Genomic DNA, 16,565 nt, shown 5'->3' with positions numbered 1-16,565 from the left:
AGTAAAGTTAGATGCTAGTGGTCAGTGGTAGGGGAAGGGGCAGAGGCACACTCAAAGGCTCCTAAGCACGTCTTCTCTATTTGAACAATGTGAGCAGCTTTCAGAAAGTCTCAGCAGGTAAGCAACAGAATTTGAATTGCTTTGCAACAGGATCATTCTGGCTTCTGTGTGATGATAGAAAAGTGGGCAAAGACTAACTCAGGTAGGTCAGCCAGGAGGTGCAGTAAATCCCACTATTGTTCATGAAAATCTCATGGTTGTCCCAAGGGAAGAGGATACAAGTGACTCTCGTTATTCATGGGTTCCATATTTGCAAGTTTACCCACTCCCTAAAATTTACTTGTAACTTCAAATCATTACTCCAGGTAAAGAAAAATTCAAGTTGCCCAATAGACAAGTTTCTCAATGAGGTCAACCAAGGGAACACTATCATCTTGTCTCAGCTTTCATAAGATTAACAGGTGTCCTTTGGGAATTGTGGTCACTGATGTGGATTTTTTTTGGGGGGGGAGGTTTGCATTTTTGTGTGCTTTTTATAGGTAATTTTGATGTTAAAATGCCCACACTCTTCATTATATGCTAAAGTGCTGTCTGGTGTTCTCAAACACAAGATGATAATGCACCTTGTAGAGAAAATACTCTCATTAGATAAACTTCATTCAGGCACAAGTGTTAGTGCTGTTGGCCATGAAGTCAATGTTAATGAATCAACAATAGGGCAGTCCCAGAAAAAAAGATGAGGGAATTTGTTAATTTGTATGTAAAACCAATCCAGAAAGTAATAAAGTTAACATGTACAGTGTGTGATAAGATATGAAAAAGAGGCCAAAATGGCAGATCAATGAAATAACTGTTGGTTAAAAGATACAGTATACAGTATTGTTTTAAGGCAGAAAGCAAAAAAAAAAAAAAAAAAAAAAAACATATGTTACCCAGTGTGAGGACAACGGTCAACGCTTCTCAGCTAGCCCTGGCTGAGTGGCTTGCTTGTTGCAAAAGGCCATAGGGCAGGACAATTGTTCAGCCTGTGGGTGGGGCAAGTCTGCAGGTCAGGAAACAGAGGAAGACTTTATAAAAGTTAGCTAGCGGTCCTGGAGAGGCCACTCACACAGAGTGACATGCTGGAAGCACCTGGGTTGGCAAGGACTGGCCTATGGAGCTGCCATCCAAAGTGTTGGCCTCCAAAGTGCCCAGTAGGGCTGATCAGGACAACATGACTGGGCAGCCCACCATCGTTCCTCCTGCATGTCATTCTCCATTGCTGCCTGTCCATCAACCATCCCAAGAAGCAGGAAATGTGGACCGCGCTTTCTCTGCCCAGGTTCCAGGACATAGACTGAGGAAAGATGGAGGATGTGAGGAGCCTTCACACTTCACCTCATCCCTTCTACCTATCGCAATATACAAAGCAACCACACCTGGATTCTTCCAAACAACTTTTAATTTCTCAGTGTCTTCCTTAGTCCTATGGAACAAAAAGCTGCCAGTGGATACATCCCAGGATAACGGTTGTTTTCATTTCTATTTCCCCAATATAAAAATAGAGATATCAAGAATATCTACTGAGAATTTTTTTTAAAAAGTGTTGTGTGAAAGAAAGTTTTTTAAAAAACATGAGATTTGGAGAGTGCCAGGGATCGCAACAGCCTGCAGCAGGACCTGGGAGATCCAGGCCAACTGATTCGCGCGGCCTGCCCTGCGGCTACAGAAGGCGTGGCGCCTCAGTGAAGCCATTAATTAGCAAGCAGGGAGGTTAGGGACTGCCATTAGGTGGAATCCCGCCAGCCAAGCCCACACGGACCCTTGGGCCGAGCACGGGATCTCAGAAGGGGAAGGAAGTGGTACAGTCCCATCCCCCACAGCGGACACTCCACCGAGGCAGTCAGCGGCCACCATCCGGGAAAGCTGAAGGATACACCGCCACGCTCCTTCAGAGTGCAACATCCAAACAGGTTGGTGTCATTCAGCTCACCCCCCAGACAGCGGGAATTCGCATAAAATCTCTCCTAGGCTTGCCGGGAGAGGGAGTATCAAGCTGAGCCTCCATAAAGACTAGGGTGAAACTAGAGACACCTGACCTCCAACCCCTCCTCCCAGTAGCAGCCAAAACGAAACCTGGCTAGCCAGCACTGGGGGAGGGGCAAGCAGAAAAAATCAAAGTGATAGAGTGCCAGGGATCACAACAGCCTGCAGCAGGACCCGGGAGATCCAGGCCAACTGATTCGCGCGGCCTGCCCTGCAGCTACAGAAGGCGTGGCGCCTCAGTGAAGCCATTAATTAGCAAGCAGGGAGGTTAGGGACTGCCATTAGGTGGAATCCCGCCAGCCAAGCCCACACGGACCCTTGGGCCGAGCACGGGATCTCAGAAGGGGAAGGAAGCGGTACAGTCCCATCCCCCACAGCGGACACTCCACCGAGGCAGTCAGCGGCCACCATCCGGGAAAGCTGAAGGATACACCGCCACTCTCCAACAGCTTGCAACATCAAAACAGCCAGCAGCAGGACCCCGGAGATCCAGGCCAACTGATTCGCGCGGCCTGCCCCGCAGCTACAGAAGGCGTGGCGCCTCAGAGAAGCCATTAATTAGCAAGCAGGGAGGTTAGGGACTGCCATAGGTGGAATCCCGCCAGCCAAGCCCACCGCCCACGCCCGGAAGAGGCCCAGCGACCTGCCAGCATGGTAGTCACGACACCCCAATTGGAGTAGGGGCACAGCTGCCGCCCGCACCTGCAAGGGAGACTTTTCAACTATACAAGAGCAACATAAATAAATAGGGGGTAAATTTCAAAAACACAACAGTTGCACCAAGCGAAAGAAACGCGAGCAGTATGAAAAGACAAGGAAAGAAAGGACCACAAGCAATGCAGGTCAACTCAACTTTAGAAGAGGTAATAGCTGCAACAGATGGAATATCAGATAAAGAGTTCAGAATATATATGCTTCAGATGATCTGGAGTCTCAAGGAAGACATGAGACAGCAAAATCAGACAATGAAAGATCACATTGACAAACAAATCCAGGAAGTAAAAGATCAATTTCACAGGGAGATAGAGGTAATAAAAAACAAACAAATAGAAATTCTAGAAATGCAGGAAACAATAAACCAACTTAAAAACTCAATTGAGAATACTACCAGCAGAGTAGATCACTTAGAAGAGAGAACATCAGACAATGAAGACAAAGTATTTCAACTGGAAAAGAACATAGACAGCTCAGCAAGTCTGCTAAGAAACCATGAGCAGAACATCCAAGAATTATGGGACAATATCAAAAGACCAAATTTAAGAGTCATTGGGATACAGGAAGGCACAGAGCTCCATTCCAAAGGAATAAACAGTCTATTCAGTGAAATAATAAGAGAAAACTTCCCAGAATTGAAGAATGAGACAGAATCCCAAATCCTAGAAGCCTACAGGATGCCGAATGTGCAAAATCATAAGAGATCCACACCTAGACACATTATAATGAAGATGTCCAACATACAGAATAAGGAGAGAATTTTAAAAGCTGCAAGAGAAAGAAAGCAGATTACATTTAGGGGTAAACCAATCAGGATAACAGCTGATCTCTCAACACAGACCCTGAAAGCTAGAAGATCCTGGAATAACATATTTCAAACACTGAAAGACAATGGGCTCCAACCAAGAATCGTGTATCCGGCGAAATTAAGCTTCAGGTTAGAAGATGAAATTAAAACCTTCCACAATAAACAAAAGTTAAAAGAATTCGCAGCTAGAAAACCATCTCTTCAAAAAATCCTTGGCAAAACATTACAGGAAGAGGAAATGGAAAATAACATTGAAAACCAACAATGGGAGGTAGGACAGTAAAGGGGGGAAAGTAGTCAAAGAGGATAACAAATCAGGTTTAGTAACATCAATAAACAAATATGGATAGAAGAACAAACCATATCTCAATAATAACCCTAAATGTTAATGGCTTAAACTCACCAATTAAGAGACACAGGCTAGTAGAATGGATCAAAAAACAAGACCCAACAATATGCTGTCTACAGGAGACGCATTTGATAGGGAAAGATATACATAGACTGAAGGTGAAAGGTTGGGATAAATCATATCACTCATATGGACCGCGGAAACAAGCAGGAGTGTCCATACTCATATCTAATAAAATAGATTTCAAGCCAAAGCTAATCAAAAGGGATATAGAAGGACACTTTATACTGCTCAAGGGAACCATACACCAACAAGACATAACAATCATAAATATATATGCCCCAAATAATGGTGCAGCTGTGTTCATCAAGCAAACTCTTCTCAAGTTCAAGAGTCTAATAGACCACCATACAATAATCATGGGAGACTTCAACACACCTCTCTCACGACTGGACAGATCTTCCAAACAAAAGTTAAATAAGGAAACTATAGAACTCAATAACACAATTAACAACCTAGACTTAATTGACATATATAGACTATACCACCCAACATCAAGTAGCTACACTTTTTTCTCAGCAGCACATGGAACCTTCTCAAAAATAGACCATATACTATGTCACAGGGCAACTCTTAGACAATACAAAGGGGTAGAGATAATACCATGCATCTTATCTGATCATAATGGAATGAAACTGAAAATCAATGATAAAAGAAGAAAGGAAAAATCAAGCATCACCTGGAGAATGAACAATAGGTTGCTGCATGATCAATGGGTTTTAGAAGACATCAAGGAGGAAATTAAAAAATTCCTAGAGTTAAATGAAAACACAGACACAACATATCGGAATCTATGGGACACATTGAAAGCAGTTCTAAGAGGAAAATTCATTGCTTGGAGTTCATTCCTCAAAAAAAGAAAAAACCAACAAATAAATGATCTCATACTTCATCTCAAAATCCTAGAAAAAGAAGAGCAAAACAACAGCAAAAGAAGTAGAAGGCAAGAAATAATTAAAATCAGAGCTGAAATTAATGAAATTGAAACAAAAGAAACAATTGAAAAAATTGACAAAACTAAAAGCTGGTTCTTTGAAAAAATAAATAAAATTGACAGACCCTTAGCCATGCTAACGAAGAGAAGAAGAGAGAGAACCCAAATTACTAGCATACGGGATGAAAAAGGCAATATCACAACAGACACTTCAGAAATACAGAAGATAATCAAAAATTACTTTGAATCCTTATACTCCAATAAAATAGAAGATAGTGAAGGCATAGATAAATTCCTTGAGTCCTATGATCTGCCCAGATTGAGCCAGGAGGATATAGACAACCTAAACAGACCAATAACAATAGAGGAAATAGAAGAAACCATCAAAAGACTACCAACTAAGAAAAGCCCAGGACCGGATGGGTATACAGCAGAGTTTTACAAAACCTTTAAAGAGGAACTAACACCAATACTTTTCAAGCTATTTCAGGAAATAGAAAAAGAGGGAGAACTTCCAAATTCATTCTACGAGGCCAACATCACCCTGATTCCGAAACCAGACAAAGACACTTCAAAGAAGGAAAACTACAGACCAATATCTCTAATGAACCTTGATGCAAAAATCCTCAATAAAATTCTGGCGAGTCGGATTCAAATACATATCAAAAAAATTATACATCATGATCAAGTAGGATTCATCCCTGGGATGCAAGGCTGGTTCAATATACGGAAATCAATAAATGTTATTCACCACATCAATAGACTTAAAAATAAGAACCATATGATCATCTCAATAGATGCAGAAAAAGCATTTGACAAAGTACAGCATCCCTTTATGTTCAAAACGCTAGAAAAAATAGGGATAACAGGATCATACCTCAACATTGTAAAAGCAATCTATGATAAGCCACAGGCCAGCATCATTCTGAATGGAGAAAAATTGAAGGCATTCCCTCTAAGATCTGGTACAAGACAGGGATGCCCTCTCTCACCACTTCTGTTCAACATAGTCCTCGAAACACTGGCCAGAGCAATTAGACAGACAAAAGAAATTAAAGGCATAAAAATAGGAAAAGAAGAACTTAAATTATCACTATTTGCAGATGATATGATTCTATACCTAGCAGACCCAAAAGGGTCTACAAAGAAGCTATTAGAACTAATAAATGAATTCAGCAAAGTGGCAGGATATAAGATCAACATGCATAAATCAAAGGCATTCCTGTATATCAGCTACAAATCCTCTGAAACAGAAATGAGGACAACTACTCCATTCACAATATCCCCCCAAAAAATAAAATACTTGGGAATCAACCTAACAAAAGAGGTGAAAGATTTATACAATGAAAATTTCAGAACCCTAAAGAAAGATATAGAAGAAGACCTTAGAAGATGGAAAAGTATACCCTGCTCATGGATAGGCAGAACCAACATCATCAAGATGGCGATATTACCAAAAGTTCTCTATAAGTTTAATGCAATGCCAATCAAAATCCCAGCAGCATTTCTTGTAGAAATAGATAAAAGAATCATGAAATTCATATGGAATAATAAAAGACCCAGAATAGCAAAAACAATGCTAAGCAGGAAGTGTGAATCAGGCGGTATAGCGATACCAGACTTCAAACTATACTACAGAGCAATAGTAACTAAAACAGCATGGTACTGGTACCAAAACAGGCGGGTGGACCAATGGTACAGAATAGAGGACACAGTAACCAACCCACAAAACTACAACTATCTTATATTTGATAAAGGGTCTAAAAGCATGCAATGGAGGAAGGATAGCATCTTCAACAAATGGTGCTGGGAAAACTGGAAATCCATTTGCATCAAAATGAATCTGAATCCCTATCTCTCGCCATGCACAAAAGTTACCTCAAAATGGATCAAGGAGCTTGATATTAAATCAGAGACACGGCATCTGATAGAAGAAAAAGTAGGGTATGATCTACATACTGTGGGATCGGGCTCCAAATTCCTCAATAGGACACCCATAGCGCAAAAGTTAACAACTAGAATCAACAAATGGGACTTACTCAAACTAAAAAGTTTTTTCTCAGCAAAAGAAACAATAAGAGAGATAAACAGGGAGCCTACATCCTGGGAACAAATCTTTACTCCACACACTTCAGATAGAGCCCTAATAACCAGAATATACAAAGAACTCAAAAAATTAGACAATAAGATAACAAATAACCCAATTAATAAATGGGCCAAGGACCTGAACAGACACTTCTCAGAGGAGGACATACAATCAATCAATAAGTACATGAAAAAATGCTCACCATCGCTAGCAGTCAGAGAAATGCAAATCAAAACTACCCTAAGATACCATCTCACCCCAGTAAGATTGGCAGCCATTAGAAAGTCAAACAACAATAAGTGCTGGAGAGGATGCAGGGAAAAGGGCACTCTTGTTCATTGCTGGTGGGACTGCAAATTGGTGCAGCCAATTTGGAAAGCAGTATGGAGATTTCTTGGAAAGCTGGGAATGGAACCACCATTTGACCCCGCTATCCCCCTTCTCAGTCTATTCCCCAAAGACCTAATAAGAGCATGCTACAGGGACACTGCTACATCGATGTTCATAGCAGCACAATTCACGATAGCAAGATTGTGGAATCAGCCTAGATGCCCTTCAATAGATGAATGGATAAAAAAAATGTGGCATTTATACACAATGGAGTATTACTCTGCATTAAGAAATGACAAAATCATAGAATTTGGAGGGAAATGGATGGCATTAGAGCAGATTATACTAAGTGAAGCTAGTCAATCTTTGAAAAATAAATACCAAATGACCCCTTTGATATAAGGGGAGTAAAGAAGGACAGGGTAGGGACGAAAGTTTGAGAAGAAGATTTACATTAAACAGGGATGAGAGGTGGGAGGGAAAGGGAGGGAGAAGGGAAACCGCATGGAAATGGAAGGCGATCCTCAGGGTTATACAAAATGACATATAAGAGGAAAGGAGGGGTAAGACAAGATAATACAAATCGAAGAAATGATTTACCGTAGAAGGGGTAGAGAGAGAAAAGGGGAGGGGAGGGGAGGGGAGGGGGGATAGTAGAGAATAGGACAGACAGCAGAATACATCAGACACTAGAAAGGCAATTTGTCAATCAATGGAAGGGTAACTGATGTGATACAGCAATCTGTATACGGGGTAAAATTGGGAGTTCATAACCCACTTGAATCAAACTGTGAAATATGATGTATTAAGAACTATGTAATGTTTTGAACGACCAACAATAAAAAAAAAACATGAGATTTGTATGAAACACAAATTGGTGTGAATATACTTTGTATACAACCAGAGATATAAAAAAGTGTGCTCTATATGTGTAATAAGAATTTCAATGCATTCTGCTGTCATATATTTAAAAAAAAAAACCATGAGACTGACTTGTTTTACAAAGATGTTGGCAAATAGTGTTTTAGCTAATAAAAACATTGTGACCACAGACATATAGCAAACTGATCCTGTACTTCCTAACTTTGGAGCCAGGGTTTAGTATTTGCTGATCTAGTATTTGTTGTGACCTTACAGATCGTAACTTCTATGAAGAGCAAGAATCAACTCTGCATTCCCGTCATGTTGAACTCAGCATGCCCATGCTTTGATCATGGAAGTGGAAGCAGAAGGAACATATTTTGAGTCCAGGTGAAGCTTTCAAAGCCATCATATCATCCAACATGCCCCTTTTTTCTCTTGGCCACATGGTCAGTGGTCATGTACTTGTCTACAGCGGATCCACAAGCCAGAGCCTGAACATAAGATGTCAAGGAACAATGCAATGATTACTGTGCCAGAAAAGATGGAGGGCTGTGAAGCACTGAGATCTAGGAGGTCACTTGGACTATAGGTCGACCTCGCCTGTCCTGAGAAAGGAGGATCCTCTCCAACCCAGACAACACACCAACTGGCTTGGATGAAGAAGGCTGCTGTGGAGGTGATGAGAAGCAATCAGATTCTGGGTATTTTGAAGACTGAGCCAACACATTTTGCTGATAGATTTAATGTAGGACCAGAGAGTGAGGAGACAAAATTTTTGGCCTTGAACAACTAGAAACATAACATTTCTGTTAATTGACAAGTGCTGAAAGAAGAGCAGACTGGAGAAGTTGCACAGTTAAGTTTGTAGCACGGAAAGTTTAAGATTCCCATCCAGTATATGCGAGTGGAGATACCAGACAAGCAGCTGGAGTTTCAGGAGGTCCAACTGGAGGTTCCAATTTTGGAATCTTGAGGAAGTCAATGTCACTTAAGGCCATGCAATAAAATATCATCATCCGGGGAGCTAAGTGTAGGTAGACTGAGTTCTATGGCAAGCAGACATCAGAGGGCAGAAGAAAAGGAGGAGCTAGTAGAGGACACTGAAGCAGGGGAACAGGTGGACAATCAGCAGAGCACTGTCCTGAAACCCAAAGAAAATCTTTTAAGAAGAAACATTCATTTTCCAGTTTTGGGGTGGGTGGAGTCTAATCCTGGGCTTCTGGGAAAGATTGGAGGAGGTTAATTGCAGACAACCGATGGCAGAAAATTGGCAGATCTTAAAATTGTGCCAGCTGGGAAGGGAGCCATGTTCCCAGGGTCCAGAGTCTGTATCACACGGCAGAGCAGAGAAGGATGGATTTGAAGCTGAAAGGCAATAAATTGATAACTGGCACACTACCCAATGGAGTAAGAAGATCTTAAAGAAACTTTCCAGTTTTAATTTTCTCTACTAAAAAGAAATCTTAGGAATGAGTTCAGCACATAGTATGGTTGAGCTTAGCATTTCCCAAGCTTCCCTGATGGTAAGAATCACTGGGCTCTTTATTTAAAATATATATTGTAGACCTCCATGAGAGATTCAGAGTCAGTAGGTCTGGAAGAACTCTGTATTATTATAAGAACACTTGGGTGATTAAGATCTTTGGACAAGATTTGAGACACTGGCTGAGGAAACTTTTTGCCCAGTATTTAAGTGATAACAGCTTCCTGATTTTAATATGTACACTGGGTATATATCTTATCTACCTCAAGGAAACAACTTTATAATTCTCTTTACTATGTCTAAACTGATTTAACAAAAAAACATTTCTTGCAAACTTAATAGTACTTTTTAAAAAATCACCAGTTTGTCTGTATTTTTAAGTCTTGAGGTAGTGGAATGCTGATAATGACTGGTTTGGTTTATTGCATCTCTACCACATAGTCTCCTTATAATAATAGTAATGATGTTTTGCCACTGTGGAAGGTATTGTTTCTCACTTGTCTCTTATAAAACCCTCAAATTTATAGTTGAGGAAACAGAGATCTTGTTAAAGGTCAATTAGTTAATTAGAAGCAGAACGAAACACAGAAGACAAGATCCTTTAACTTGTGACTGCCTGCCTTCCTACCATATTCTCTGCCTCTCTTGCTCAATTCAGGGTGCTTGGGGTCATCATTTGAATCAACTTATGATTGGAAACCTAAACCTAACTGGTTTTTCTGGCACCCCAAGTGTGGGAGATGATTAGGAATTATGAAATCCCACACAGGTGCTAGAAATGATTTCAGACAGGCAGGTCCTGGCCTGAGCCCATGGAGACACCCAGTGCTCTCTGGGGTGCTTTGTGCAGTGAAGCCACATAGGGCAGGAACTACACCTTGAACAATTCCTTCATTGTACTATTTAATGTTCATCATTAACATAGGAATTTATTATTAGAAAACTCGGAGAGAGTATGTTTTTGTTGATTAACACATGTCAGAAATTGGGGTGAAACAGAATAAATGCAGTGCTACCGTTGAGATCTTAATTTCCCCCAAAAGGCTGGATCCCCTTTACCTTGTGTGGTGTTACTGGGAGGTATGGGACCTTTAGGAGGCAGGGCCTAGTGGGAGTCCTGAGGTCATGGGGATCTGCAGGGGATGGCGGGACCCCAGCCCTGTCTTCCTCTTCTCCTTTGCTTCCAGGCCATGAAGTAACTAGTGTGACTCTGCCAAATGCTCCTGCTATGATGTGCCACCATAACAACTAAAGCAATGTGTCCCACCAATAATCAGGGTTTGAAATCTTGAACCCATGAGCCAAACTAAACCTTTTCTCTTTATAAATTTGCTCTTTATAAATTTTTCCTGTCTATAAATTCATGCCTATAATCCCAACAGCTCAGCAGGCTGAGGCAGGAGGTTTACAAATTCAAGGCAAGTCTCAGCAACTTAGTGAGGCCCTAAGCAAATTATCCAGACCCTGTCTCAAAATAAAATATGTGGCTCAGGGGATGTGGCTCAGGTTAAGCACCTTGGGATTAAATCCCCAATACTGAAAAAAATTACTCTCAGGTATTTGTTATAGTAAGGGAAGGCTGACAAAATGCCCTGTTAATTTTGTTTGTTTGTTTTTGTACTGGGAATTAAATTCAGATGCACTTTACCACAGAGTTATATTCCCAGTCCTGTTCTTATTTTTTTTTTTATTTTGAGGAAAGCCTCACCAAATTGCTGAGGTTGACTTCAAACTTTAGATCCTCCCGACTCAGCCTCCTCAGCTGCTAAAATACAGATATGCACCATTTGTGTTAAAACTCTTTTAAGTCAGAAAAAATTCCAAAGAAATTCAAGTTAGAATGTTTTATATTAGGATACAAGGAGTCACATTTCAGTCCAAAAGCTGAGGCTCTGTGGCCTGGGCTTTTCTGCATAGAGCCATAGAGTAGACCTGGAAAAACAGAGGTTCTAAGGCCTCACGAAACCCTGGAAATTTAGCTTCCAGGAAAATCACTCCAAGCCTCCACCATAAAGCATATACCTCTCTGAATCTTTCTATTTGCCTCTAGCCAGGAGACTATGCCTAGTCAATCACCTACTGTGGAAACATAGGTAGCTTACAGCCTTTCTTCCTTTAAGGAGAGACCATAGATTGAATTTCTCTAAGGTGGGGAATGGAACACACATAAGCCACCCATTCACAAGACAAGACCTCTAGTTTTAAAGACATCATTGAACAACCCCTATGCTGTCTGTTGGAACACTCTGGAGAGGGAGGACATACACTTCATATTACAGACACTTGAGCAGAAGTTCAAATCTACTGTACTTTGAAAAATTGAAGATAATAAAAAATGGGAAAAAAACACCTTTTATAAAGAAGCACAGGGTAGAAAGATGAAGCCTAGATGTTGATACTAGTTAGAATTTGAAGGACAAAAAGGCAGAAGCTAACCAGCCAAGTGTCAGGGTGGATGCCTGTGCAAGTCAGGAAGCAGCTTGCCGTCAGTGTTAATGAAGTCACCAGAGCCTTGGAAAGGCGGAAACTGCTCTTGGTTCTGGTGTGTAAGTCGGTCAAGTCTGTCAAGCCTGCCATCATCTCCTCACACTTGATTCAGTTAAGTGTAAACAGAATTGTTCTTGCCTGTCAGATTCCCAGTCTCAGTGAGACACTCCACCGTGTCATTGGCTTAAAATGTGTGCTAGCAGTGGGGTTCAAAAAAAAAAAAAAACACCACTGACTTTGTGGACAAAGTAAGAACTATCTTTCCCAGAGTGACCAGTTTAACTGTACCTTGGCTTCAAAACAGAATTGAAGATTCTTGAGACAATTTAGAGACTGAATCTTTGGGAAGCCAAGATAAAGAGACTTTGGAAACTTCATTTGAAGACCTCTCAAAGCACAAGAGAAAACTTAAAGGTCAGCAGGTCTCTGTAGCATTACAGCTTCTTAAAATAAAGAAACTGATTCCCAACCCTAATAAGATAAGGAAACCACCCAAAAGTAAAAATACTACTTCAAAATAATCTTGTATAAACTTTTCATTTCAAGCAACCTATAAAAGGACACCTCGTAAAGAAGCCTTGAAACAAATAAAGTGAAATATACATATATATTGAAAAGACAATGATATATCCAAACAAATTAATAGTATCATGATTAAAAAACAAAGAATAATAATTCTGTGTACTAATATTAATCAGGAAGTATTGAAAAGTCAAAAATACAGAACAGAGAGAGCATACTATGCTTTTTCAATATACTATACTACCATTTGTGTGAAAAAGGGAATAGGAAAGATATAAATATGTGCATATTATAGATAGACAGGTAGATAGATAGATAAGTATGCATATTTTTTATATACATAAGATCTTTCTGGAAGAATACACAATTTAAAGGAGTCTAAAAATTTTTACATTCTTCAAATTGAGATGTCTGTTGGGCATTCCTGTCTTCCTGTATTGCACTAGCAAGAATAATGCTGTTCTGTTTTCCTAACACATTTCTCATCTCACATATAAGAACACCAAAACAACAGAATTGGTAATAACCAAGTGGCATGAAAACTAAAAAGTTAAAATAAGTTAAGCAAACACACAAAGATTAACTTTGAGAACTTACTCTGAGTAGGAGGCAGCATGAGAAGTTAGTGAGCATTATGCAGCACTAATCTTTACCCAGGAAGGACACAGTGTACAGCTCAATGTAATTCACGATGCACTTAGGTCCTAGGTACACAGCTAGAAAACTCTGACTCTCAGACAACCTGCCTTATTTGCTGTACTGTTTCACTATAAGGCAATTTGTGAGTATTTGCCCCTCACTGTCTGACTTGCAGTTCAGACAAGGATACTGACCACAGAAGGAGATACACTTCCTGTTGTAGATATGACATTATCAATGTTTCACTAGAGCGAAAACAAACAGAACATCAGTGAGGGTGTGGTAGTAATCAGGGCTGTTCAAATATCCTGCTTATCGTTCTTGCCACAGACTCCATATTTGTATCTACCCAAAGTTCACATGTTGAATCCCAGTCCCCAGAGATGGTTTTTGAAGGTGGAAGGGAACTAGGTCATGATGAGATGGGAGTCCTCAGGAAAGAAATTAGTGCCTTGGAAAAGAGGCCTCAGAGACTTCCCTTGCCCTCCCCCCTTATTTTACTCAGTGAAAGAAGATGGCCATTTGTGAACCACAAAGCAGCCCCTCACAGGACACTGAGTTTGCCCACAACTTGATCTTGGATTTCCCAGGTTCCATCCTGGAAGAAATATAATAATGTATCTATACGTCATCTGAGCACAAGAAGATTGACCATTCCTTTGCACATGGCCCCTTCTCTGTCCTGGTCTGTCCTGGAGAACATCTTTAAAATTCTCTTATATTAACTAACAATAGAGTACACCACTTTGAAATTGATTAAATTGCTTCTCAATCTTTTGTCTAAGATCAAGAATAAATTGATTCAAGACTTTTTCTTCCTTCTGACTTTCAAAGAAATTTACACCATGGGAAACTATCACCATAATCTTGTTTTTCTGCTCCCTTAAACTTGGACTTGGCCAAAGGACTTGCTTTGGTCAACAGAATAAGAGCAGAAATAATTGAAACTGGGCTGGGGATGTGGCTCAAGCGGTAGTGCGCTCGCCTGGCATGCGTGCGGCCCGGGTTTGATCCTCAGCACCACATACAAACAAAGATGTTGTGTCTGCCAATAACTAAAAAATAAATGTTGAAATTTAAAAAAAAAAAATAATTGAAACTCTAACAGCTAGTGCATGCTTCCCCACATTCTTGTTTCCCCTGCCACGGTGACCAGCTACAATGGGTAGTGCCTCCTCTTTCAACCTGGATCTAAGAGCAAAAATAAGCGGGAGCAGCATCCCATGTGCCCCTAGAGTAAAAATGTAGCACAAGTGAGAAATGTCATTTATATCACAGAAACGGCTTCTGTGCTGTCATGGCATAGCCTGGACTATCTTGATTGAGGCAGAGGTTTGAAGCAATTATTTACTGAGGAGGCAGTGAAGCCGCTGGAGAAGGCCACAGAGAGGGTCTTGTGCTCATGATGGAGTTAGTGTCTGGGCTGCACACAGAGAGAAGCCTAGTACTAAGCCCTCCTCCTGCTTGTCCTGGGGCATACCATCTGCCTTAAACAAATAATCAGATAATCACCTGCTACATTCTTTTTTAATGTCTTTAAATCTCCAGGCACTAATAACCTCTGGAAATAAAATTATTTTTCTGCCCAGTTTCTACTGGTTCTGCAGAGAGAAGAGGTAAACCTTCCATCCCAGGGACAGCAGGTTGTGAGGGGAGGGGATAAAGAGCAGCTTTGGATCCAAAGAGAGGATGAATGGTGCAAGACTTTCACTGTGGTCTATGACTTGTTTACCTCCATTAACTACAGTCTTTAAAATTAAATACATCTGACCACTCCAAGTATTCATTTCTTTCCAAAGGCATCTAATTTTTTCTGCATGAAAAACACATACTTCTCCTATATATGTAACATTGGCTCTATTTCTTGTATGACCCTGGCCCTACTATGCTGAAAGAACACTGTCCCTTCTCTGTCCTGGGGCACATCTTTAAAATTCTCTTAGATTAACTGACAATAAAGTACACCATTTTGAAATTGATTTAATTGCTTCTCAATCTTTTGTCTAAGATCAAGGACAAAATTGATTCAAGATTTTTCTCTCTTTTCTGACTACAAAGAAATTTACACCATGGGAAACTGTCACCAGGTGGTCACTGATGCAAGCAAGCTGAGGGTGCTGTTCCAGCTCCTGCAGCACTCAGTCCTCTATCCAGAAGTGGGGAGCCTGAGCCCTGAGCCACTTGGCTGTAGGGCCCACCTGCACATCTAGCAGCTGATTGCTTATGACATGCTGCCTCCATTGGTGGATCTGCTAGACACCCCAGAAGGAGGGTCTGTTAGACAGCCCAGAAGGAGGCTGTCTAGGTGGTGGCTAACATCACAATAGGTTCACTTTGGACTAACAGTTGTTCCAGCTTGTCCAATCTGGAGTCTTAGAGCCACTGGCAAAGCTGCTCACTATCCCGATGTTAAAATTGTTCTAGTATCCTCAATGCTCTCTCTTATGTCACCAGATGGCAGAGAAACTGTTTGAGAAGGAAAACTTTGTTTTCAAATAGCAAAACTCAGTGGGATTAATAGAATTGAGGATTTACAATTTCATGAGAACCATCAGGTTGGTCAGACTGCTCTGAATATCCTCAAGAAACATTGCTAAGAAGATGATGGAACCATTTTACCAATCAAGGACCAAGACTGAATTCATAAAGTGCTTAAGAACAAAATAATAGACTTCTACAACCTCTAAGCCAATAACCAAACATCAAAGGATAACTTCTTTAAGAATCAGAAATCCTATATCTTAGTATATCACAAATGTAAAACTTTAAAAGCTTAAAAAAATGTTCAACACTAAATAAAAAGAAAAAAGGGCTCTCCATTATTACCCTTCCACACAAATTGAGGCCCAGAGAATTTTTTTGTCTAAAATCATAAGCCAAAACAGCCAGGACTGAAGTTCAGGTTCCTAGTCTCCCAAAACCAGGTCTCCTGTTTCCCAACACTGATATCCTCAAGTGGCTAGACATGGGTGACTATTGACCACTGCCTTGCCCTATCAGTCTGTGACCTCTACAATTTTAATTTTCCAGAATTTCTCTCCACTTTCCTTATAATCATTCAGTTGTCTGACTTCCCATTTGTAAGCCCTCTCAGCTCATAGACTGTATCAGCAAGTTATACTTCAAGTCAGTATACTTGTTTACAAATAGAGTAGTGCCTAAAACCATAGATAGTACCTAATTCTAGATAATGCACTGATAACCAAGACCGCTATCAAGTAACTGTTATGAAGGTAAGATGTGCAGTCTAGATACACTGGATGA

At 40.5% G+C, this 16,565-nt stretch overlaps 1 pseudogene; it reads left to right on the top strand.

Annotated features, from left to right (window-relative positions):
* Positions 1–1,153: 1,153 nt before the first annotated feature.
* On the top strand, positions 1,154–12,661 carry LOC113190247 (ribonuclease P protein subunit p38-like; annotated as a pseudogene).
* Positions 12,662–16,565: the final 3,904 nt, after the last annotated feature.

Source organism: Urocitellus parryii, chromosome 2 (genome assembly GCF_045843805.1).
Source record: "Urocitellus parryii isolate mUroPar1 chromosome 2, mUroPar1.hap1, whole genome shotgun sequence".
NCBI lineage: Eukaryota > Metazoa > Chordata > Mammalia > Rodentia > Sciuridae > Urocitellus > Urocitellus parryii.
This window is presented reverse-complemented; position numbering and strand designations above follow the sequence as displayed.